This window comes from Aquarana catesbeiana, linkage group LG03, assembly GCF_042186555.1.
Source record: "Aquarana catesbeiana isolate 2022-GZ linkage group LG03, ASM4218655v1, whole genome shotgun sequence".
Classification (NCBI taxonomy): domain Eukaryota; kingdom Metazoa; phylum Chordata; class Amphibia; order Anura; family Ranidae; genus Aquarana; species Aquarana catesbeiana.
In genome coordinates this window covers 112,278,100-112,303,058 of record NC_133326.1, presented here as the reverse complement: position 1 = coordinate 112,303,058, position 24,959 = coordinate 112,278,100, and the positions used below count along the sequence as shown (strand labels likewise).

Genomic DNA, 24,959 nt, shown 5'->3' with positions numbered 1-24,959 from the left:
GATCGCCTGTCTAAGATGGCCTACTTCTTACCCTTAAAGGGTACACTATCAGCTGCAGAGACAGCTTGAATGTTTATCAGGGAAGTTGTGAGACTCCATGGGGTACCTGTTGATATCGTATCTGACCGAGGGGTCCAATTTACGTTCAGGTTCTGGAAATCACTCTATGAGACCCTGAAGATCAAACTCTCTATGTCATCCGCATACCCCCCACAGTCTAACGGACAAACCAAACGGACTAACCAAACGTTGGATTAATATATCCGTTGCTTCACATCTTTTGTCCAGCATGACTGGGTGTCTCTCCTACCATTAGCTGAGTTTGCTTATAACAACTCCTGTCATTCAGCCACTAAACAGTCTCCGTTCTTCGCAAACTATGGCTTCCATCCCACCTTCTTGCCCGATCTTGTCTCAGAGTCCTCAGTTCCAGCTGTCCAGAATACGGTAGACTTCTTCAGTTGTAACAATAAATTATTGCAAGAAGCTCTAACCAAGGCACAGGAAGATAATAAAAAGGCTTTTGACAGAAGGAGGAGGGGAGAACTGATCTTGCAGCCCGGTGACCAGGTTTGGTTGGCCACAACCAATCTGAGATTGGCTTGTCCGTCTAAGAAGCTTGCTCCAGAGTTTCTGGGACCGTTTCCTGTAAAGAGGAGAATTAACAACGTTTCCTATGAACTGTCTTTATCGGATTCCTTCAGGATACATCCAGTGTTCCATTTATCTTTATTAAAACCTACAGTGCCGGATCCTTTTCCTAATTGGGGAACTAGACCGCCAGAACCAGTGATCATCAATGGGGACGAGGAGTTCGAGGTGGAAGCAGTTGTAGACTGCAGGAGAAGAAGGAGTCGTCTGCAATACTTAATTAAGTGGAAGGGTTATGGGCCAGAGGAACCTGAGCAGGATGTGCACGCTATGGACTTGGTCCACACCTTTTTCTGCAGCCAACCCCAGAAGAAGAACCAACTGGGCATCCGGAGGCTGCCCGTAAGGGGGGGCAGTGTCAAGGAAGATGTCTGCAGAGTACAGCTGTTGCTTCTAGGCACACACATGTGTGCAAGCGCCAACCAAGAATGACCAGAACTACCACGGGCGCTTCTGCAGATGCACATGCACGTGTGCGAACGCGCCTTGGCGCACACGTGCGTGCACCTGTCACCAGAACTGGCGCCAGTCGGCCTATTTAAACGGAGCTTCAATGCTGGCTGGTTGCTGCTTGGTCTACAGCATAACCTGAATCCTGATTCCTGTTTGTTTGACTTTTGCTACCGATCTGGCTTGTTCCCGACTACTGCTGCCTGCTTCCTGCCCTGACCCCTGGCTTCCCACGGACTGATCTCTGTCTCCAGTTCCTGTTACCTAGCATTTGTTGCCAAACCTGCCTGTGACCCGACTACGCCTCTGCCTGCTGTCTATGCCTGATCTGCCCGTCAGTTGCAGAACCTGCCTGTGACCCGATTACGCTTCTGCCTGCCGCTTTTGCCTGATCTACCTGTCTGCTGTCTACCCGGCTTGTCTGATCCTACTTCCGGCTGTTCAACCTGCTTCAAGCCCCTGCTTCCTGTGGTGCATCTCTGCCTATCTCCTGCCGAGGCCTTCCTTTACACGTCAGGCTCACCCACCAGGTACGTGACACAGATACTTGGGTACTCTGATGGGCTGCAGATAAGTACTCAGGTACTCTAATGGGCTGGAGACAGGTACTCGGGTACTATGATAGGCTTCAGGCAGGGACGCGGGTACTCTGGGCTGGAGACAGGTACTCTGATGGGCTGGAGATATGTACTCGGGTACTCCGATGGGCTGGAGACAGGTACTCGGGTACTCTGATGGGCTGCAGATAGGTACTTGGGTACTCTGATGGGCTGCAGATAGGTACTCTGGGTTGGAGACATGTACTTGGCTACTCTGGGCTGGAGACAGGTACTCAGGTACTCTGATGGGCTGGAGACAGGTACTCGGGTACTCTGATGGGCTGGAGACAGGTAATCGGGTACTCTGATGGGCTGCAGATAGATACTCGGGTACTCTGATGGGCTGCAGATAGGTACCCTGGGTTGGAGACAGGTACTCAGGTACTCTGATGGCCTGGTGACCAGTGTTAATTTTGTCGACTAAAACATTTTAGTCGACTAACTTAATACCATTTTAGTCGACTAAAATACGACTAAAACTAAAACAAATGAGATGATTAAAATACGACTAAAACTAAAATGGCATTTTAGTCAAAAGACTGAAATGACATTTTCGTCAAAAGACTAATGCCGCTTACACACGAGCGAACTTTTCAGCATCAAAGGTCCGACGATCTTTCCAACAGACTTTCGACGGAGTTACGACGGACTTTCAAACGACCGGACTTGCCAACACGCGAACGGAGTAAAGTCGTTCGAAAGTCTGTTGGTATGAACATGATGACGAAGGGACTAGAATAAGGAAGTTCATAGCCGGTAGCCAGTAGCTGCCCTTGCGTCCTTTTTTGTCCGTCGGACTAGCATACAGATGAACGGATTTTTCGACCGGATTCGAGTCCGTCGGAAAGATTTGAAACATGTTCCAAATCTAAAGTCCGTCTGATTTTCGACAGAAAAAGTCTGCTGAAGGTCCGATGAAGCCCACACATGGTCGGACTGTCCGACGGATTCTTTCCGTCGGACCAGTCCGGTCGAAAAATCCGGTCGTGTGTACAGGGCATAAGACTAAATCTAAATTGAAATTTGACGGTCAAAATGAACACTGGTCTGTAGTGCATGTTTATAACTCAATAACATAAATAATAACATTTTCAATTTTTCACTCCAGCAGTATATAATGAGTTTGGAAATTGTAGAGAAATGCTTAAATAATGCATTACAATTTAACGACACCCATTAGATTTTAGATGACTAAAATTACTTTTAGTTGACTAAAATTATTTTAGACGATTAAAATGTGCTGGAGATTTTAGTCGACTAAAATGTAGGGCATTTCGACTAAAATGTAGGGCATTTCGACTAAAATGTCCTGGAGATTTAGTCAACTAAATACGACTAAAACTAAGACAATTGCAGAAGACTAAAATGGGACTAAAACTAAAATGCCATTTTAGTCCTAAGACTAAAACTAAATAGAGATTTACTGCCAAAATTAACACTGCTAGTGGCAGGTACTCGGGTACTCTGATGGGCTGCAGATAGGTACTCTGGGCTGGAGACAGGTACTTGAGTACTCTGATCGGCTGATGACAGGTACTCGGATACTCTGATGGGCTGGTGACTCTGATGGTACTCTGATGGGATGGGGACAGGTACTCTGATAGGATGGTGACAGGTACTCTGATGGATGGAATGGTGACAGGTACTCTTTTTTTTATAGGCAATCAGTGTGTTTTGGTGTGCACCTTGGGCAGTAACTAGCTGTTACCGCAATCTCCTCCTCACGCATGATTGGTATGTGAGGAGGAGAACCCGGGGAAGAGGCCCTTGTTCCCATCAACATGAGGACAAGGTGCTTTGAAAGAGGGGGCAAAGCCCAAAAGCACCCCCCCACATGTTGAGGGTGTGTGGCCTGGTATGGTTAATGAGGGGGGGCGCTCGCTCAACCCCTCCCTTTGCTGATGTGCTGGGCTGCATGCTCGAATAAGGGTATAGATTTTAAATTTTTTACATTTTTTTTATTTTAGCATGGGGTTCCCCTTAAAATTCATACCAGACCCGAAGGGTCTGGTATGGATTGGGGGGGTGTCCTACGCAGGTTTTTTTTCCTCAATTTTTTTATTGGCAGCAATTTTATTTTACATTCGGCTGTCAGTGGGGAACCCCGCTGACAGCTGATGACTCATCGGTTTTTAAGCTCTTCCCGCCCACGCTATAGCCAAAAGACGGTTACAGCGCAGGCCTAAATTGCCGGGAGGGCATCCATGTACATCCTCCCGTGCATGAGCTGCCTGCGCGCCCCCCGCAGGGTGCACGCGGCTCGTTCTGTGATCAGCGAGTCAATGAAACTTGGCTGATCCCAGATCGGAGTAAGGGGCAATCCCGGCCCCCTACCACGTGATCCGCTGTCAGCCAATGACAGCTGATCAAGTGATGTAAACAAAGCCGGTAATCGCCTTTTTTCCGTCAAGCGAAACAGAGGATGGTGACAGGGACTTTATGGAAGGAGACAATCCGCCCGCATCCCTATATTCGTATACAATCGAAAGTTTTTCCTCTTAAGTGGGATTTTAAAGGGCGGAAGTCTCAAATAATATATCAAAAAGTGTAAAAAATATTTGTTTTCTTATATCAAAAAATTAAAAATATGACACATATTGTATAAAAAACAACAATAGGAACAAAATGGATGCCACAGTATACAATTGATGATAAGAAGATATACAACACAAATCAGGAGAGCTGCACTTAACCCACAAAACGCTGTTTCAGCAAGCAGGAACTAATTGGAAGTGCAGGCCCGACGCGTTTCGAGGTTTTTATAATGGTTACGACCTCTTCTTCATGGGCTGGAGATCAGATATATATCTTTCTAGAGACCATATCATAGAAAGGAACAGAGAAACATACAGTGAAACATATTGTAAATCAAGAGTGTTACTTCATATGCAACTATTTGCAACATAGAAAAATCGTGATGTAGTAGTAAAAAGCATTCTAACCATGAAAAACAGCATCACATGGCATCCGATTGAGGAGGGGGAAGGGAGGAACCTGTTAGCCACCGGGGTCCAGACCCGAATATCAGTGCCGCCACCACGAGACCAAAACCATCAGCAGAACACGACCGGACACAAAGGGCATCACATCCGTCAGCTGAATAATAAATGATCTAATGGGCTAAAGACCAAAAGGAGTATGTGTTATAACCCATCATCCAAATGAAGTGCCCTTTTATTTGATTGCATAAAATTCCTTTTAACCACTTGACGACCGCCTCACGCCGATTTACGTCGGCAAGGTGGCACGGACAGGCAAAATCACGTATATATACGTGATTTGCCTTCCGCGGGTGGGGGGACCCCCCCCCGGTGCCCGAGGCGGTCGTCTTTGGTCCCCCGGCGATCGGAGGTGAGGGGGAGGCCATCCGTTCGTGGCCCCCCCCTCGCGATCGCCGCCGGCCAATCAGATAACTTCCTTTGCTGCTGTATGCTAAACAGCAGCAAAGGAAATGATGTCATCTCTCCTCGGCTCGGTATTCCGTTGCAGCGCCGAGGAGAGAAGACATCACTGTGAGTGCACTAACACTACACACACAGTAGAACATGCCAGGCACACAAAACACCCCGATCCCCCCCCCCGATCGCCCCCCGATCCCCCCCCAATCACCCCCCCCCCCTCCCTGTCACAAACTGACACCAGCAGTTTTTTTTTTTTTTTTCTGATTACTGCATTGGTGTCAGTTTGTGACAGTTACAGTGTTGGGACAGTGAATATTACCCCCCTTTAGGTCTAGGATACCCCCCTAACCCCCCCTAATAAAGTTTTAACCCCTTGATCACCCCCTGTCACCAGTGTCGCTAAGCGATCATTTTTCTGATCGCTGTATTAGTGTCGCTGGTGATGCTAGTTAGTGAGGTAAATATTTAGGTTCGCCGTCAGCGTTTTATAGCGACAGGGACCCCCATATACTATCTAATAAATGTTTTAACCCCTTGATGGCCCCCTAGTTAACCCTTTCACCACTGATCACCGTATAACTGTTACGGGTGACGCTGGTTAGTTTGTTTATTTTTTTTAGTGTGAGGGCACCCGCCGTTTATTACCGAATAAAGGTTTAGCCCCCTGATCGCCCGGCGGTGATATGCGTCGCCCCAGGCAGCGTCAGATTAGCGCCAGTACCGCTAACACCCACGCACGCAGCATACGCCTCCCTTAGTGGTATAGTATCTGATCGGATCAATATCTGATCTAATCAGATCTATACTAGCGTCCCCAGCAGTTTAGGGTTCCCAAAAACACAGTGTTAGCGGGATCAGCCCAGATACCTGCTAGCACCTGCGTTTTGCCCCTCCGCCCGGCCCAGCTCAGCCCACCCAAGTGCAGTATCGATCGATCACTGTCACTTACAAAACACTAAACGCATAACTGCAGCGTTCGCAGAGTCAGGCCTGATCCCTGCGATCGCTAACAGTTTTTTTGGTAGTATTTTGGTGAACTGGCCAGCACCAGCCCCAAGCAGCGTCAGATTAGCGCAAGTACCGCTAACACCCACGCATGCAGCATACGCCTCCCTTAGTGGTATAGTATCTGAACGGATCAATATCTGATCCGATCAGATCTATACTAGCGTCCCCAGCAGTTTAGGGTTCCCAAAAACGCAGTGTTAGCGGGATCAGCCCAGATACCTGCTAGCACCTGCGTTTTGCCCCTCCGCCCGGCCCAGCCCAGCCCACCCAAGTGCAGTATCGATCGATCACTGACACTTACAAAACACTAAATGCATAACTGCAGCGTTTGCAGAGTCAGGCCTGATCCCTGCGATCGCTAACAGTTTTTTTGGTAGTATTTTGGTGAACTGGCAAGCACCAGCCCCAAGCAGCGTCAGATTAGCGCCAGTACCGCTAACACCCACGCATGCAGCATACGCCTCCCTTAGTGGTATAGTATCTGAACGGATCAATATCTGATCCGATCAGATCTATACTAGCGTCCCCAGCAGTTTAGGGTTCCCAAAAACGTAGTGTTAGCGGGATCAGCCCAGATACCTGCTAGCACCTGCATTTTGCCCCTCCGCCCGGCCCAGCCCACCCAAGTGCAGTATCGATCGATCACTGTCACTTACAAAACACTAAACTAAACTGCAGCATTCGCAGAGTCAGGCCTGATCCCTGCGATCGCTAACAGTTTTTTTGGTAGCGTTTTGGTGAACTGGCAAGCACCAGCGGCCTAGTACACCCCGGTCGTAGTCAAACCAGCACTGCAGTAACACTTGGTGACGTGGCGAGTCCCATAAGTGCAGTTCAAGCTGGTGAGGTGGCAAGCACAAGTAGTGTCGCGCTGCCACCAAGAAGACAAACACAGGCCCGTCGTGCCCATAGTGCCCTTCCTGCTGCATTCGCCAATCCTAATTGGGAACCCACCACTTCTGCAGCGCCCGTACTTACCCCATTCACATCCCCTACCAAATGCAGTCGGCTGCATGAGAGGCATTTTCTTTATGTCCTCCCGAGTACCCCTACCCAACGCCCCCCAAAAAAGATGTTGTGTCTGCAGCAAGCGCGGATATAGGCGTGACACCCGCTATTATTGTCCCTCCTGTCCTGACAATCCTGGTCTTTGCATTGGTGAATGTTTTGAACGCTACCATACACTAGTTGAGTATTAGCGTAGGGTACAGCATTGCACAGACTAGGCACACTTTCACAGGGTCTCCCAAGATGCCATCGCATTTTGAGAGACCCGAACCTGGAACCGGTTACCGTTATAAAAGTTAGTTACAAAAAAAGTGTAAAAAAAAAAAAAAATATATATAAAATAAAAAAAAATAGTTGTCGTTTTATTGTTCTCTCTCTCTCTATTCTCTCTCTCTTGTTCTGCTCTTTTTTACTGTATTCTATTCTGCAATGTTTTATTGTTATTATGTTTTATCATGTTTGTTTTTCAGGTATGTAATTATTTATACTTTACCGTTTACTGTGCTTTATTGTTAACCATTTTTTTGTCTTCAGGTACGCCATTCACGACTTTGAATGGTTATACCAGAATGATGCCTGCAGGTTTAGGTATCATCTTGGTATCATTCTTTTCAGCCAGCGGTCGGCTTTCATGTAAAAGCAATCCTAGCGGCTAATTAGCCTCTAGACTGCTTTTACAAGCCGTGGGAGGGAATGCCCCCCCCCACCGTCTTCCGTGTTTTTCTCTGGCTCTCCTGTCTCAACAGGGAACCTGAGAATGCAGCCGGTGATTCAGCCAGCTGACCATAGAGCTGATCAGAGACCAGAGTGGCTCCAAACATCTCTATGGCCTAAGAAACCGGAAGCTACGAGCATTTTATGACTTAGATTTCGCCAGATGTAAATAGCGCCATTGGGAAATTGGGGAAGCATTTTATCACACCGATCTTGGTGTCATCAGATGCTTTGAGGGCAGAGGAGAGATCTAGGGTCTAATAGACCCCAATTTTTTCAAAAAAGAGTACCTGTCACTACCTATTGCTATCATAGGGGATATTTACATTCCCCGAGATAACAATAAAAATGATTTAAAAAAAAAAAAAAATGAAAGGAACAGTTTAAAAATAAGATAAAAAAGCAAAAAAATAATAAAGAAAAAAAAAAAAAGCACCCCTGTCGCCCCCTGCTCTCGCGCTAAGGCGAACGCAAGCGGCAGTCTGTCGTCAAACGTAAACAGCAATTGCACCATGCATGTGAGGTATCGCCGCGAAGGTCAGATCGAGGGCAGTAATTTTTGCAGTAGACCTCCTCTGTAAATCTAAAGTGGTAACCTGTAAAGGCTTTTAAAGGCTTTTAAAAATGTATTTATTTTGTTGCCACTGCACGTTTGTGCGCAATTTTAAAGCATGTCATGTTTGGTATCCATGTACTCGGCCTAAGATCATCTTTTTTATTTCATCAAACATTTGGGCAATATAGTGTGTTTTAGTGCATTAAAATTTAAAAAAGTGTGTTTTTTCCCCAAAAAATGCGTTTGAAAAATCGCTGCGCAAATACTGTGTGAAAAAAAAAAATGAAACACCCACCATTTAAATCTGTAGGGCATTTGCTTTAAAAAAATATATAATGTTTGGGGGTTCAAAGTAATTTTTTTGGAAAAAAAAATATCTTTTTCATGTAAACAAAAAGTGTCAGAAAGGGCTTTGTCTTCAAGTGGTTAGAAGAGTGAGTGATGTGTGACATAAGCTTCTAAATGTTGTGCATAAAATGCCAGGACAGTTCAAAACCCCCCCAAATGACCCCATTTTGGAAAGTAGACACCCCAAGCTATTTGCTGAGAGGCATGTCGAGTCCATGGAATATTTTATATTGCGACACAAGTTGCGGGAAAGAGACAAATTTTTTTTTTTTTTTGCACAAAGTTGTCACTAAATGATATATTGCTCAAACATGCCATGGGAATATGTGAAATTACACCCCAAAATACATTCTGCTGCTTCTCCTGAGTACGGGGATACCACATGTGTGAGACTTTTTGGGAGCCTAGCCGCGTACGGGACCCTGAAAACCAAGCACCGCCTTCAGGCTTTCTAAGGGCGTGAATTTTTGATTTCACTCTTCACTGCCTATCACAGTTTCGGAGGCCATGGAAAGCCCAGGTGGCACAAAACCCCCCCAAATGACCCCATTTTGGAAAGTAGACACCCAAAGCTATTTGCTGAGAGGTATAGTGAGTATTTTGCAGACCTCACTTTTTGTCACAAAGTTTTGAAAATTGAAAAAAAAGTTTTTTCTTGCCTTTCTTCATTTTCAAAAACAAATGAGAGCTGCAAAATACTCACCATGCCTCTCAGCAAATAGCTTGGGGTGTCTACTTTCCAAAATGGGGTCATTTGGGGGGGTTTTGTGCCACCTGGGCATTCCATGGCCTCCGAAACTGTGATAGGCAGTGAAGAGTGAAATCAAAAATGTACACCCTTAGAAATCCTGAAGGCGGTGCTTGGTTTTCGGGGCCCCGTACGCGGCTAAGCTCCCAAAAAGTCCCACACATGTGGTATCCCCATACTCAGGAGAAGCAGCTAAATGTATTTTGGGGTGCAATTCCACATAGGCCCATGGCCTGTGTGAGCAATATATCATTTAGTGACAACTTTTTGTAAATATTTTTTTTTTTTTTTTTTTTTGTCGTTATTCAATCACTTGGGACAAAAAAAATAAATATTCAATGGGTTCAACATGCCTCTCAGCAATTTCCTTGGGGTGTCTACTTTCCAAAATGGGGTCATTTGGGGGGGTTTTGTACTGCCCTGCCATTTTAGCACCTCAAGAAATGACATAGGCAGTCATAAACTAAAAGCTGTGTAAATTACAGAAAATGTACCCTAGTTTGTAGACGCTATAACTTTTGCGCGAAACCAATAAATATATGCTTATTGACATTTTTTTTACCAAAGACATGGTGCCGAATACATTTTGGCCTAAATGTATGACTAAAATTTAGTTTATTGGATTTTTTTTATAACAAAAAGTAGAAAATATCATTTTTTTTCAAAATTTTCTGTCTTTTTCCGTTTATAGCGCAAAAAATAAAAACTGCAGAGGTGATCAAATACCATCAAAAGAAAGCTCTATTTGTGGGAAGAAAAGGACGCAAATTTCGTTTGGGTACAACATTGCATGACCGCGCAATTAGCAGTTAAAGCGACGCAGTGCCAAATTGGAAAAAGACCTCTGGTCCTTAGGCAGCATAATGGTCCGGGGCTCAAGTGGTTAATGAATTTAGAAAACAGGGGGGCTCTAATGGATATTTTCTTGTATACATACCCATTGGGTGCATGAAGACTGAAAAAGTCCCTATTCCGTTTTAAGGAATAATTATCCGTCAACTGACACCATGCCAGGTATATAGGGTAAATGAGAGATGTTGCGGACTAAAAAATAATGAAGAGAGAGAGAGAGAGAGCAGCATAGTAAAAACGGGGGGGGATGATATTGCTCAGATGAATGCTTTCATCTTATAAGTACTATTCCGCAAACCAACTTCCGGTAATTCCATCTTGCACGCCACCAGCTTCCACCCTCAACCCGGGATCCAATCGATTCCTTACAGTCAGTACCTGCGTGTCAGGCGTAATTGTACCAGTGATGAAGTCTTCAGACGCGAGGCCAATTTGCTGAGGGAGAGACTCCTGACACGCGGGTACTCTAAAAAATGCCTGAAGAGGGCATTCAAACGTGCATGTCTGAAAACCAGACATGAACTTATCTTCAGTACGGAATCTAATAAGAAAAAAAATAATCCCATTCGCATTATTACCAAGTTTTCAAATCAACACAAAACCGTTAAAAACATCATTGAACGCTATTGGCACGTTTTGAAATTGGATCCTACTATTGGTCCATACATACAAGACAAACAGTCATTTACTTTCAAACGTGCCAGGTCTATTAAGGACAACTTGGTGTCTAGCGAATATGTGGGGGGTGGGGCAGGAAAGCGGGACCCGTGCAAACGCTTCGGAACTTTTCGTTGTGGCGGGTGCCCGTATTGCCAGTTTATGAATACCAAACCAAATATCAAACTACCCGATGGCTGCAAATATACACCAAAACATTTTGCTAACTGCAAGACGTTTGGTGTGGTATATCTCCTCATGTGCGACTGTGCATGCTACTACGCCAGTAAGACGAACCAGGAATTTTGGCGGAGAGCTTACCTCCACATAATTTCCATGAAGACGTGTAACCCCAGTCTACCTCTGGGCAGACACGTCTCCACATTTCACTCTGGTATATTTCCCAAGTTGTCCTTTCTAATTCTGGACCGTGTCCACCCAGGGCTGCGTGGGGGGGACTGGAACAAAATTTTGCTGCAAAAAGAACAAAAGTGGATTTTTCGTCTCCAGGCCACCAGGGCACCAGGCCTCAATGAAACCACTTCATTTAGACTTTTTCTAGAGGGCTTCACTTCAGGGGGGTCCGAGTGGGAACCCCCTGGCGTGAACACCCCCCTATTTTTGTAGAACTAGCAGTACTGGGATGGTTTTGGCTAGGTAGTGAATACCATCAGTGGGATAGGTGTGGTGACAGTATAAGTGATCCAACACTTCCCCCACCCCTTGTTTTGTACATGTCATAAGTGCATTTATATATATATTGTTGTTATTGATACGTCTAGATGTGCTCTCATCTCCATTTATCTCTTTTCCTCCTTTCCCCTTTTTTTTTTTTTTTTTTTCCACAGCTCTGCCTTCAGCCATCTTTTCCTGCTTGTTCTTCCCCCCTCTGTCCCTCTTTTCTGTCCTTCCCACATGGCCATCCATGGGTTAATACAGCGCACTTTGTTTGCGCTGTAGGGACGAGGCTGTCTGTGCTATTGGGGTTTCGAATCTGGGATCGGTGCGGCCTGGTGAGGCTTTGTCCGTCGGCGCTCCGGTCTCTGGACTCGGAGGGCGTCTCCTCCTGTCAGGTATGACGCTGCTCCTAGTGGAGTCAGCTGTTCATCCTATGCTGCTAATTAGCAGCATTATTTAAACTACACGCCAGGCTGTCAGCTCATACACTGGTGGAGACACCGGACCGAGTGTGCAGCTGCCAGGATCTTTTAATGTAAACACCATAGCCCTTCTCTTTACCTTCTAGATGTGCCTACAATGTCTTTTGGAGCTGCAGTGTGTATATACACACTGAGCACCAGGACTGTTTTTTCAGTCCAGGACATTTTTTATATTTTGTGCTCTGGAATACATCCAAGAGCCTTTATTAATCATTCCAATTTATGCCCCCTTTTTTTGTCATTGCAGCCGCTGAACACAGGCGCTTCATTACTATATCCTCCTGCACTGTGGCCTCTGCCAGCTAATAGCCGTCATAGACCATTTCCTTTCGTGAGCCAGCATAGGGATTAACCATCTATTATGCATTATTAGGTATGTCTACCCGACCCGTGTAGGTCTGTACTTATAAGATGAAAGCATTCATCTGAGCAATATCATCCCCCCCGTTTTTACTATGCTGCTCTCTCTCTCTCTCTTTGTTATTTTTTAGTCCGCAACATCTCTCATTTACCCTATATACCTGGCATGGTGTCAGTTGACGGATAATTATTCCTTAAAACGGAATAGGGACTTTTTCAGTCTTCATGCACCCAATGGGTATGTATACAAGAAAATATCCATTAGAGCCCCCCTGTTTTCTAAATTAATTAAAAGGAATTTTATGCAATCAAATAAAAGGGCACTTCATTTGGATGATGGGTTATAACACATACTCCTTTTGGTCTTTAGCCCATTAGATCATTTATTATTCAGCTGACGGACGTGATGCCCTTTGTGTCCGGTCGTGTTCTGCTGATGGTTTTGGTCTCGTGGTGGCGGCACTGATATTCGGGTCTGGACCCCGGTGGCTAACAGGTTCCTCCCTTCCCCCTCCTCAATCGGATGCCATGTGATGCTGTTTTTCATGGTTAGAATGCTTTTTACTACTACATCACAATTTTTCTATGTTGCAAATAGTTGCATATGAAGTAACACTCTTGATTTACAATGTGTTTCACTGTATGTTTCTCTGTTCCTTTCTATGATATGGTCTCTAGAAAGATATATATCTGACCTCCAGCCCCTGAAGAAGAGGTCGTAACCATTATAAAAACCTCGAAACGCGTCGGACCTGCACTTCCAATTAGTTCCTGCTTGCTGAAACAGCGTTTTGTGGGTTAAGTGCAGCTCTCCTGATTTGTGTTGTATATCTTCTTATCATCAATTGTATACTGTGGCATCCATTTTGTTCCTATTGTTGTTTTTTATACAATATGTGTCATATTTTTAATTTTTTGATATAATAAAACAAATATTTTTTACACTTTTTGATATATTATTTGAGACTTCCGCCCTTTAAAATCCCACTTAAGAGGAAAAACTTTTGATTTTTCCGTCAAGCTGACAACGTGAGGAGAAAAAAAAGAAGCCGATTACCATCTGGAGTAAACGGGACATCGGTCCTGCACACTCCAGATCCACTGCTGCTAAGCAGTGCCCACCAGTGCCACCTACCAGTGCATATCAGCACTCCTAAGCAGTGCCCACCAGTGCAACCTACCAGTGCCACCTATCAGTGCCCATCAGTGTCATCTACCAGTGCCTCTCAGTGCCCATCAGTGCCACCTATCAGTGACCTTCAGTGTCACCTATCAGTGCAGCCTCATCAGTGCCCACCAGTGCCGCCTTATCAGTGCTGCCTATCAGTGCCACCCATCAGTGCAGCCTATCGGTGCCCATTAGTGCAGCCTCATCAGCATATATCAATGTAAGAGAAAAATTGCCTGTAGGCAGAATTTTATAGCAAACTATGAAAACTGTTTGTTTTTTTTTTCAAAATCTTAGGTCTTTTTTGTTTGTTTAGCAAAAAATAAAAACCTCAGTGGTGATTAACCACTTCAGCCCCGGAAGGATTTGCCCCCTTAATGACCAGGCCATTTTTTGCAATAGGGCACTGCTTTGTTTTAACTGACAATTGCGCGGTCGTGCGACGCTGTACCCAAACAAAATTGACGTCCCTTTTTCCCCACAAATAGAGCTTTCTTTTGGTGGTATTTGATCACCTCTGCGGTTCTTAACCACTTCAATACAGGGCACTTATACACCTTCCTGCCCAGACCAATTTTCAGCTTTCAGCGCTGTCGCAGTTTGAATGACAATTGCACGGTCATGCTACACTGTACCCAAACTAAATTTTTATCATTTTGTTCCCACAAATAGAGCTTTCTTTTGGTGGTATTTGATCACCTCTGCGGTTTTTATTTTTTGCGAAACAAATAAAAAAAGACCGAAAATTTTGAAAAAAATAAAAGTTTTGCTTTTGTTTCTTTTTAAAAATTTTGTAAATAAGTAAGTTTTCTCTTTCACTGATGGGCACTGATAAGGTGGCACTGACAGGCACTGATAAGGCGGCAGCAAAGAGGTGGCACCAATGAGCGGGCACTGATGGGCACTGACGATGGGCACTGATATGCGGCACTGATGGGCACTGGTAGGCGGCACTGATGGGTGGCACTGATATGCAGCACTGATGGGCATTGATAGGCGGCACTGATGGGCACTCATGGGTGACATTGGGTGTCACTGGTGGGCACTGATAGGCGACATTGATGGGCACTGAAAGGCTGCAAAGATGGGTTCTTATGGGTGGCACTGATGGGCACTAATAGGCAGCACTGATGGGCACTGATAGGCGGCACTGCTGGGCACTGATGGGCACTGATAGGCGGCACTGCTGGGCACTGATAGGCGGCACTGATACGTGGCACTGATGGGCACTGATACGCGGCACTGACAGGCATCCCTGGTGGCACTGGCAGTGGTAAGCATTGGAGTGGGCACTGATTGGCAGCTGCCTGGGCATTGATTGGCAGCTGCCTTTGCACTGATTAGTATTTCCCTGGGGGTCTAGGGGGCATACCTGGTGGTCCAGTGTGGCTGGTTTCCCTGGTGGTCCTGGGCGGCTTCCCTGGTGGTCCTGGGCGGCTTCCCTGGTGGTCCTGGGTAGGATCCGAGGGGGGGCTGTGCTGATAAACAATCAGCACAGACCCCCCTGTCAGGAGAGCAGCCGATCGGCTCTCCACTACCTGCGTCTGTCAGACGCGAGTGAGGAAAAGCCGATCACCGGCTCTTCCTATTTACATCGTGATCAGCCGTGTCCAACGGCTGATCACGTGGTAAAGAGTCTCTGTCAGAGACTCTTTACCTAGATCGGTGTTGCGGGGTGTCAGACTGACACCCCGCAACAACGAACGCCGCGATGCGCGCCCCCGGGGGCGCGCAGCGGCTCAATATCCTGAGGACGTCATATGACGCCCTGTCAGGATATTGAAACCACTTTGCCGCCGTCATTCTGCTATATGGCGGGCGGCAAGTGGTTAAAAATAAAAAAACAAATTTATTCATCAGTTTAGGCCAATATATATTCTTCTACATATTTTTGGTAAAAAAAAAAATCGCAAAAGGCATATATTGATTGGTTTGCGCAAAACTGATCACATCTACAAGCTATGGGATAGATTTAGGCACTTTAATTTTTTTTTAATTGTTTTTACTGATAATGGCGGCAATCTGCGACATTACGGACAAATCTGACCACAAATTACAAATTACCAGTGACATTGATCAGTGCTATAAAAATGCAGTGATCAATGTAAAAATGACACTGGCAGGGAAGGGGTTAACAGTAGGGGGCGATCAAGGGGTTAACTGTGTTCCCTGGGTGTGTTCTAACCGTAAGGGGGATGGGCTGGCAGGGACATGACAGAGAACACTGTTCTCGATCACTGGGAATAGTATCTCTGTCATGTCTCCTGTCAGAATGGGGATCCGCCTTGTTTACAAAGGTAGATCCCCATTCTGCCTCTGCACTAGGCGATCGCGGGTCGCTGTTGGACATCGAATCCTCCCAACCCACGAGCACGCTCCCGCAGCGTGCGGCAGGAGCAAGAGGATGCCATTGGCGGCGCGTGCCCGCCCGCTATCGCGCCTGAGCTAGCCGATGTACAGCTACGGCAATTTGCGCAGGAGAGCCAACCTGCCACCGCATAACGATGACGGCTGGTCGGCTAGTGGTTAGATACCACCAAAAGAAAGCTCTATTTTGTGAAAAAAATTATAAAAATTTCATATGGGTACAGTGTAGCATGACAGTGCAATTGTCCTTCAAAGTGCGACAGCGCTGAAAGCTGAAAATTGGCCTGGGCAGGAAAGGGGTTTAAGTACCGAATAAGCAAGATGAGCAGATGATACACATGGATGGAACAAATCTCCCTACATAAGTTTTACATGTATATCTTCTATCTTCACCTTTATATACTATTTAGAAAGTGCACGTCCTGTAAGAATTTTTTCTTCCTGCTTCCCCTGTAGGAGGGGAGTATTGCTAGACACTGTGAGTCACTGTGAGAGACTGAGAAAGCTGATTGGAGGAAAGGCCCACACCCCCTCCACACACATGCAGAGGTTTGCCTGTGAATAGTTTTGCAGTCTGCTAATCTATTTATAGCAACCTCCCTGGACACACACTTCTATCTCCCATCTCGGAGAGCTTGTCAAAAGTTATCAGGCTGATAACAGAGGAACTGAGGAGGACAAAGCTGCGGATGCTTTGAAAAGAGATACAAAAACACTGCAGATAGATGTGCCCAGCTCAAATTTCATAAATCAGGTTTACATCGAGTTTAAAGATGCGGCGGCCGGCTTCCTGACCCACTCCTTAACAACCAGCTTTTTACAGTTTGTTATGGAGAAAAAAAATAAATGCACAACGCATGTAAAAATACTTGCATTTTTGGTGCAGGTCCATTGAAGTCCATTACACGCAAAACACAATCTGCTGCGGGGAAAAAAACAAACTTTGTTGCAGATTCCTACCTTTTTTTTTATTCTGAAGAATGTTTGTGTCCATGTGGTAAGAATTGTTTGTGTCCATGTGGTAAGTGAATCTGTATGGGAGTGATTATATAATTATCAACTAGCTGCTGCACCTGCAGGGCTCTAATGAGGAAAATTGCAGGGTCTACGTCCCTTCCAATTGGGTATCATCTCACCAAAAATTAAATTTTTGTTGCAGGGGGTGCCTGAAATCTGACTTGTATCTTAGTGCAGACTTCTGGGAAAATCAGTGAGCCAATCACACAAGCAGGAAATTAGGTTTCTGGGGGGCGTTCTGTACAGATTCTATGTACAGAACACCTCCAGGTAACCATATTGCATTGCATTTTACAAAAAAATAGAGAGCTGCAGATTGAAAAGGAAAGGTAATCTGTAATTACATTCAATCACAATATGACTTGTGTTGCAATTGTATATGCTAGATTATAATTTTTTTTATTTGCTATTCTTTTTCCTACAAAAGTGGAGTTACCCTTTAACCGCTTCAGCCACGGAAGATTTTACCCCCTTCCTGACCAGAGCACTTTTTGCAATTCGGCACTGCGTCGCTTTAACTGATAATTGCACGGTCGTGCGACGTTGCACCCAAACAAAATTGAAGTCCTTTTTTTCCCACAAATAGAGCTTTCTTTTGGTGGTATTTGATCACCTCTGCGGTTTTTATTCTTTGCGCTTTAAACAAAAAAAGAGCGTCAATTTTGAAAAAAACACAATATTTTTTACTTTTGCTATAATAAATATCCCCCCAAAAAATATAAAAAAACAATTTTTTTCCTCAGTTTAGGCTGATATGTATTTTTCTAAATATTTTTGGTAAAAAAAATCACAATAAGCGTATATTGATTGGTTTGTGCAAAAGTTAGAGCGTCTACAAAATAGGGGATAGTTTTATGGCATTTTTTTTATTAAATTTTTTTTTTACTAGTAATGGCGGCGATCTGCGATTTTTATCGGGACTCTGTATGAACATACTCTGTATGAACAGACGATCTGACTCTTCTCCCCTCAGAGAACCGGAAACTGTGTGTTTACACACACAGATCCTGGTTCTCCGTGTGTCAGCAGCGATCGTCGTAACGTCGTTTTGCCCAGCCATGCCATTCTGCCGCAGTACAACTGCGGCGCCTGGTTAACCACTTGCCGACCAGGTTGGCTCTCCTGGGTGAATCGCCGTCATTGTACGTCGGCCTTTTTAAGAGCTCTAGGAGCCGGAGCTGATGTCCTCCGGCCACCTGCGATCGCTCCTGAGAGAGACAGAATGTGGATCTGTCAATGTAAACAGTGTTGTCGGAGATTCCGATCGTGTGTGGACTCCATCGGACTTTTTCCGTCGGAATTTCCGACACACAAAGTTTGAGAGTAGGATATAAAATTTTCCGACAACAAAATCCGATCTCTTAAATTCCGATCACGTGTACACAAATCCGACGCACAAAGTGCCACGCATGCTCAGAATAAATTAAGAGATTAAAGCTTTTGGCTACTGCCCCGTTAATAGTCCCGACGTACGTGTTTTACGTCACCGCGTTCAGAACGATCGGATCTTCTGTCAACTTTGTGCGACCGTGTGTATGCAAGACTAGTTTGAGCTAACATCCGTCGGAAAAAATCAGATGGATTTTGTTGTCGGAATGTCCGATCAATGTCCAATTGTGTGTACAGGGCATAATTGTGATTTTTTTTTACCAAAAACATGTAGAAGAATACATATTGGCCGAAACTGATGAAGAAATTAGTTTTTTTACATTTTTGGGGGGATATTTATTATAGCAAAAAGTAAAAAATATATATATATATATTTTTTTTAATTGTCAGTCTTTTTTGTTTATAGCGAAAAAAATAAAAACGCAGAGGTTATCAAATACCACCAATTTTGTTTGGGTAGAGCGTCACGTGACCACTCAATTGTCAGTAAAGGCGACGCAGTGCCGTATTTCAAAAAATGTCCTGGTCATTACGGGGGCAAATCCTTCCGGTCCTTAACTAGTTAAACCAATTGCCATAGACATGTTGGATGTGCAGGAATAATCTAACTCCCCTTAGGCCCCTTTCACACTGGGGCGGTAGGGGGCGTCGGCGGTAAAACAGCACTATTTTTAGCGCTGTTTTACCGCGGTATTCGGCCGCTAGCAGTGCGGTTTTAAACCCCCCGCTGGCGGCCCAAAAAGGGATAAAACCCCTCGTATTACCGCGGTATAGCCGCGCTGTCCCATTGATTTCAATGGGCAGGAGCGGTTTAGGAGCGGTGAATACACCGCTCCTTCACCGCTCTAAAGATGCGGCTCGCAGGAGATTTTTTCTTCTCCTGCCAGCGCACCGCTTCAGTGTGAAAGCCCTCGGGAACAAAGAGCGGAGGCTGTTTAGGGGCGGTTTGCAGGCGCTATTTTTAGCGCAATAACGCCTGCAAACCGCCCCAGTGTGAAAGGGGCCTTAGGGAAGCAAGTCTTTAAAACTCTACACATTGCTCCGCTGCCCTAAGACCCCTTTCACACTGGGGCGGTTTGCAGGCGTTATTGCGCTAAAAATACCGCCTGCAAACCGACCCAAAACAGCCGCTATTTTTGGCTATTGAACGAGGGCTTTCACACTGAAGCGTTGCGCTGGCAGGAGAAGAAAAAAACTCCTGCAAGCCGCATCTTTGGAGCGGTGAAGGAGCGGTGTATATACCGCTCCTAAACCACTCCTGCCCATTGAAATCAATGGGGCAGCGCGGCTATACCGCGGCAATACTGCGGCCATAGCCGCGCTATGCGAGCAGTTTTAACCCTTTTTCGGCCGCCAGCGGGGGTTAAAACCGCACCGCTAGCGGGCGAATACAGCCGCAAAGACGACGGTACTGCCGACGCCCCCACCGCCCCAGTGTGAAAGGGGCCTAACACGATTATTTGAATTTAAATAGAAGATAGTGAGTGGCACAAGAAGATCCTGCTGCCCACAAGTACACCATGGCAGAACAGTAGCAATAGAGATGCATTTTCTTTTTTGACAATGACTTATGTCTTCCAGAGCTTCCTCCACAGAATACATGGGACAAATACCATGACCTAGAAGTGGTTAGACATAAAGAGCCCTGTAATGTCCCATACACATGGTCGGATTTTCCGACGGAAAATGTTCGATGGGAGCTTTTATCAGTAATTCCGACCGTGTGTAGGCTCCATCGGAAATTTTCCATCGGAATTTCCGTCACACAAAATTTGAGAGCCGGTTCTCAAATTTTCCAACAAAAAAATCAGTTGTCGTAATTCCGATGTACACAATTCCGACGCTCAAAGTTCCACGCATGCTCGGAATCAAGCAGAAGAGCCGCGCTGGCTATTGAACTTCATTTTTCCCGGCTCGTCGTACGTGTTTTATGTCACTGCGCTCTTGATGTTCGGAATGTCCAACAAGATTTGTGTGACAGTGTGTACGCTAGACAAGTTTAAGCCAACATCCGTCTGAAAAAATCCATGGATTTTGTTGTCAGAATGTCCGATCGTGTGTACAGGGCATTAGAGTTTTCTGTTTGTAAAAAAAAAGATCTCAGGGTGGAGAGTGTAACTACAGCAAGTGACAGTTGCCTGGTTTCTCAATCTGAACTGGTTAATCAAAAAAAGGGAGCAGCTCCAGTCTTGTTGCTTTATGTAACCATAGATGCAAGTCCAAGCTTTCTTTCCTTTTCATTAGGCTTGAAGATCTAGGTGGGCTGACAGAGGTGCCAGAAAAAATAATCCATGGCATGTACAGCTTTAGCATAAGGTAAGATTTTCTAGCGTGTTTACCGAACTTTGATGAATGCAAAGTACTTTTTACAAATTAGATTTAGTTTATGTATTGTATATAAATAAAATGTTATTATTAGGCAATGCAATTAATTGTGTTCATGTTTGCATCTATCCATTTTCAGTCTTTATATGTCATACTATAAGCATTTGTATCAAATACAGCAATGTTTCTCAACTCCAGTCCTCAAGTGCCCCCAACAAATCATGTTTTCAAGCTTTCCATTATTTTGCACAGGTGATTTGATCAGTTTCACTGCCTTAGTAATTACCACAGCCGTTTCATCTGAGGGGAATCCTGAAAACATGACCTGTTGGGGGTACTTGAGGACTGGAGTTGAGAAACTTTGAAATACAGTATACTTATGTGTACCCTATTTTATGTAATATTTGATTACATTTTTTTTTTTTTTTTTTGCTTGCTATAGACATTTAGGGGCAGTCAGAGGGACAAAATGCTAACATTGTAGATTTATTGAAACAATTACTTATATAAATATGCACACTCAAATCACCTAAATCTCAGGGTATACACGTTTTATTAATTAAAAATATCCAATGTGGTCACTCACTATTTTTCCTGATATCAGTCATCCAAAGGTATGACCATTGCCCCATCTAAGTACCCTTAAAGCGGGGGTTCACCCACACCGCCAAAAAAAAAAAAATATTAAAAGCCAGCAGCTACAAATACTGCAGCTGCTGACTTTTAATACATGGCCACTTACCTGTCCCGGGGTCCAGCGATGTCGGCAGGGGACGCCGAGAACCCGCTCGGTTCTCGGCAGCTGCCGCCGCCATCCTAGGTGAGGGAATCAGGAAGTGAAGCGTTGCGCATGCGTGAGTCGCGCTGCGCGTCCCAAGTGGTCCCCGCTCTCTCCTGGGAGCTGTGTGTTCCCAGCAGACAGCGCGGTGGGGACGGGAAGAGGCATAGACTCCCATGGGAGTCTATGCCGGAAGTGGGTGCAAATACCTGTCTTAGACAGGTATCTGCACCCCCCTCCCCCCTGAAAGGTGCCAAATGTGACACCGGAGGGGGGGAGGGTTCCGAAAAGCGGAAGTTCCATTTTTGTGTGGAACTCCGTTTTAAGCCCCGTACACCCGATCCGAAAATCGTACAAAAAATTCCGCATTCGAATCGATCGTACGATAATCGGAACGTTAGTACAGAGCTTTCAAGAGCCGATCAGGACAGTTCATCTGATATTATTCTATCGGAAATTTTTTATTATTATTCTATCATGGAAATTTTTCTCGTACGATTTTCGTTTAATCAGTACACCTATCGTTCGAAAATGCAATACAAATGCATTACAACACATGACATCACTTCCAAATTTTTATGCTGTCGTACGGGAATTTTTGTGACTTTAGTAAACTCATCAGATTCAACGTGAGATTAGCATGCAAAAAAAAAAAACGGACGATCATTCGTCCGATAATCGGATCGTGTGTACCAGGCATAAGCCTAGGTCCACAAATATGTGATGCGGAACCAGCGCGATTCCAGTGCCGGTTCCCGCATCTCATCTCTCCCGCAGGCAGTTCTCATTGCCCTCTGCGAACCACTGCGGATGTCAATCCAATGTTAATGACACCCCCAGATCGGTTTACAGATCGCTGTGCAAACTGTGAACTCGCACAGGAATCAGATCGCATGGGTGAGAACACCCATGCAATCCGATTCCAGTGCGGGGGGGGGGAAAGGTCCCTGCACTATTTTCCTGCGAATCCAATGCGATGTCTGACTGCACTCGCATTGCACAGACATCGCATGCGATCGGCACCACAGTGCAGGTGCAAATCACATGCGATGTCTGTGTTCGCACAAGTGTAAACCCTGGCTAACAGGTGCCTCTTACTGATTTAAAAAAGTGCTTATGTTTAATATTTAAAACAAGCATTCAAATTAGGTCATGACACACACTTTCATATTTACACACAATTAATATTTAATTTTTTATTATTTAAAGTCTGAGTTGTTTTTTTTTTTTTTAAATCAGCACAAATTATGGCGTTTACATTGAGGCTGGGTTCACACTGCAGCACGGAGCGGCTATCATCAAAGTTTTGGCTGAATTCGGACCTGAAACAGACCAGAAGACGCACAGGACTCCGATGCAATTTGCATCGGAGCCAATTCGGAGATGTGTGAACCGGCTCCATAGAGAGCCGGTCACAATCTCCTGACATGCGAATTTGATGCAGCGAAACCCACATCCAATTCGCAATAGTGTGAACCCAGACTGAATGAGAAGTGTTCTGGTGGCTGTTCTCTTAGACTAGGTTCACATAAACACGGGTGTGGGAATGTGTGAAATCTGCACATAAAACCACAGGCAAACCATGCTGCTATTTGGCAGACACAAGGGGCTGCCATTAAAGTGCGTTTTCTGGGGCGGAAAATCACATGGTGCAAAAGCACCATACGATTCCCCTGCAGCTGTGTTTTAAAAAGGAGCAGGGATCTTTTCCCTGCGTTTCCCACAGGTACAGCAGACCATTCAAATGAATGGCCTGCTGTGTCGGCACAAACGCAACCTGCACCAATTGCATAGGTGTTAACCTAGCCTTAGTTGAAATCTTCTGTCTTCTGCCCCCCCCCCCATACCCTCACAGCAGTAATCTTCCAGTACTGTGGGGGTTAAAACAAGCTACTGCACCTGTCATAGGCACTTGTCGAAACACTCTCCTGTGTTTACAAGGAGCAGCTTTGCTCTCAGTGGCTCCCGGATCTAACAGATCCCTTCACATTCATGGTGGGGTGTTCTGACAAAATGTCCAACCCAGCCAAATATTGAACCACGTCACTTCCTGGGACGTGGAATCAGCTGTTACAGAAAACCACAGTGTGTCATCTGCGCATGCACAGTGCGTCATCGCTGATGTCAGGACACTGCATGTCGAATTCAAAGGCCATGTTGCTACACCCCGCACTCAGCCGTTCTAAGCCTGCAGTCAGAAGGCAGCAGCGGACATCTTTTTACACCCATCGCTCACCCCTAAACCCTGCACTCTGTACACAGCACACCTTTGAACTCTGCACTCCGTACATAAAGTTTCCTGAACCCTGCAATCTGTACATAATGCACCCCTGAAGTCCACACTCTGTACAAAGTGCACCCCTGAACTCCACACTCTGTATATAACGCACTCCTGAACTCTGCACTCTGTGCCTAGCGTAATCCTAAACTCTGCCCTATGTACATAACACACTTTTGAACCCCAGATACAGCCAGCCCTTTGAGGGCAAACATACTGATGATGTGGCCCGAAATTAAATTGAGTTTGACCTAAAACAAAGGGGTGGATTTACTAAAGGCAAATAAACTGTGCACTTTGCAGATGCAGTTGCTCCACGGCTTAGTAAATGAGGTAAAGCTTCATTTTGCAAAGAATACCTAATCACATGCAAGGAAAGTAAAAAAAAATAGTTTTTTTCTGGCTTTCCTCATCAACATACTTGTTCCAGGTCAAGGGTTTCAAAATTGGTCAGCAGAACAGTCAGGCAACAATAGCAATTTCAGAAGGAGGTTACCAGTGGCAGCCCCCATTTTCTCTTTTGGCAGATTTCTTTTATGCAAATCACATTTTGTTTAATCAAAATGGGCTCCCTAAAAATGTCCTTGTATTAAAAGAGGACCCCATTTCACCTTTATGTATTACAATGCAAAATAGATGCACTATTTGCTATACCACAAACAAAGGAACAAATTGGACAATAACATAAACTCTCTAACGCAATTTCCTCTCGTATTACTCTTGCTTTAGTTGGCTCATAATGCAGAATACAACACTAAAGAGCTTAATTGCATAACATAGAGTAAAGCAACCTAACTGGACCTTTTCTTAAAAATTACACTACAAATAAAAACAACACGTCCACATTACATTTGATTTTGCTTCAATACAGGTGGTCCCCTGGTTACAAACAAGATAGGGTTTGTAGGTTTGTTCTTAAGTTGAATCTGTTTGTAAGGCCCCTTTCACACTGGGGCGGTAGGGGGGCGTCGGCGGTAAAACAGCGCTATTTTTAGCGCTGTTTTACCGCGGTATTCGGCCGCTAGCGGTGCGGTTTTAACCCCCCGCTGGCGGCCGAAAAAGGGTTAAAACCACTCGTATAGCGCAGCTATAGCCGCGGTATTGCCGCGGTATAGCAGCGCTGTC

At 45.1% G+C, this 24,959-nt stretch overlaps 1 protein-coding gene and 1 long non-coding RNA gene across 6 annotated transcripts in view; both read left to right on the top strand.

Moving 5' to 3' along the window:
- The first annotated feature begins 11,838 nt into the window (after positions 1-11,838).
- LOC141134464 (uncharacterized) lies at positions 11,839-12,750 on the top strand. Its single transcript, XR_012243161.1, has 3 exons — positions 11,839-12,065; positions 12,400-12,525; positions 12,644-12,750. It is a non-coding gene; the product is annotated as an uncharacterized lncRNA (long non-coding RNA).
- Positions 12,751-20,638: 7,888 nt separating this feature from the next.
- LOC141131572 (uncharacterized) overlaps positions 20,639-24,959 on the top strand; it is a 101,643-nt gene continuing 97,322 nt past the window's right edge. For 2 of the 5 annotated variants that reach the window (XM_073618994.1, XM_073618992.1), the window contains exon 1: positions 20,639-20,769. The gene's annotated coding sequence lies outside the window, so the exon portion shown is untranslated. The remainder of the gene's footprint in view (positions 20,770-24,959) is intronic. The other 3 variants (XM_073618993.1, XM_073618998.1, XM_073618995.1) reach the window with 3 other exon arrangements.